This window comes from Myotis daubentonii, chromosome 10 (assembly GCF_963259705.1).
Source record: "Myotis daubentonii chromosome 10, mMyoDau2.1, whole genome shotgun sequence".
Taxonomy (NCBI): domain Eukaryota; kingdom Metazoa; phylum Chordata; class Mammalia; order Chiroptera; family Vespertilionidae; genus Myotis; species Myotis daubentonii.
Window position 1 is genome coordinate 62,689,086 of NC_081849.1, and position 1,355 is coordinate 62,690,440.

The 1,355-nt window shown below is 48.0% G+C and overlaps 1 pseudogene; it reads left to right on the forward strand.

Annotated features, from left to right (window-relative positions):
• The first annotated feature begins 643 nt into the window (after positions 1–643).
• LOC132211513 (large ribosomal subunit protein eL21-like) lies at positions 644–1,143 on the forward strand (annotated as a pseudogene).
• The last annotated feature ends 212 nt before the right edge of the window (positions 1,144–1,355 follow it).

Consider the following 1,355-nt stretch of genomic DNA (forward strand, 5'->3'; position numbering starts at 1 on the left):
TTGATGACATTAAACAACTTGGGTATGTGGGTAACAGTTAGTACTAATTACACTTAGATCCACGTCTTAGACACTTTTTGCCATAGTGTGAGAATGGTGATGCTCAATTTGGGTTGAGGATTCAAAATTCCCAAAGTCCCCCCACCCCACGTACACACAGAAATTTCAGATTCAATTGAAGTGGGCAGAGCCTCGTTTTCTGTATTTGGGACCTTCTGAGGTCAGCCAAGGTTGAGAATCATGGATTCAGGGAGTTGAGCCCGTCTGCTGCTTCCTCGAGGCAGACATTTCCACACGCCCATCAAAAGCAAATGATAAAACTGAAATGCTTATATCATTTACCCGACGAAGTCTAGCTTTCAGTGGCTGTCATTCCTGTTTCATAATGCTTAACGCTGGCTTGGCATGCAACAGGCGCAGTTAATATTTATACTGTTTACAAAACAGCTCAGTGCGTCCCGGAGCCACGCACACGGGAGAGAATCGACTGCATCCCCCGGTCTGGTTAAATTCTCTGATGGCAGGTCCGTGACCTGTGACAGAGTTCAGGCACTTGGACTGCGAGTCCCGGGTTATAGTTCCTAATCTTCAAGAATGTGACTGTTGTCTTTCAGCCGGAACTGCCATCTCCCAGTCATTCGCCAAAATGACTAACACAAAGGGAAAGACAGGCCCCGCTATATGTTCGCTAGGCCTCTTAGAAAATATGGAGCGGTTCCTTTGGCCACATACATGCGAACCTACAAGAAGGTGATATTGTGGACATGAAGGGAATGGGCCCTGTTCATAAAGGAAGGCCCCACACGTGTCACCAGGGCAAAACTGGAAGAGTCTACAGTGTCACCCAGCATGCAGTTGGCATTATTGTGAACAAGCAAGTTAAGGGCAAGGTTCTTGCCAAGAGAATGAATGTGCGTATGGAGCATATTAAGCTCTCTAAGAGCCGAGATAGCGTCCTGAAATGTGTGAAGGGAAATGATCAGAAAAGGAAGGAAGCCAGAGAGAAAGGTACCTGGGCTCACCTGAAGCGCCAGCCTGCTCCACCCAGACAAGCACACTTTGTGAGAACCAGTGGAAAGGAGCCTGAGCTGCTGGAACCCATTCCCTATGAATTCATGGCATGATAAGTGGGAAAAATAAAAAAGACTTTTGTGCTGATTTTTAAAAAAAGAAAGAATGTGACTGTTTAAAAAAAAAGGGGTGGGGGAGGGGGAGAGTCGTGGGATGGCCTCCTGCGAGCTTGTCCCCTGGCTCTGTGACCTTGTTTACTTGGTGTCCCGGGCCCAGCCCTGTCCTCCAGCAGCTGTCCCTGGATGGTTTGCAAGCAGGCAGCTAAACCTCGGGTGTCCCTACAT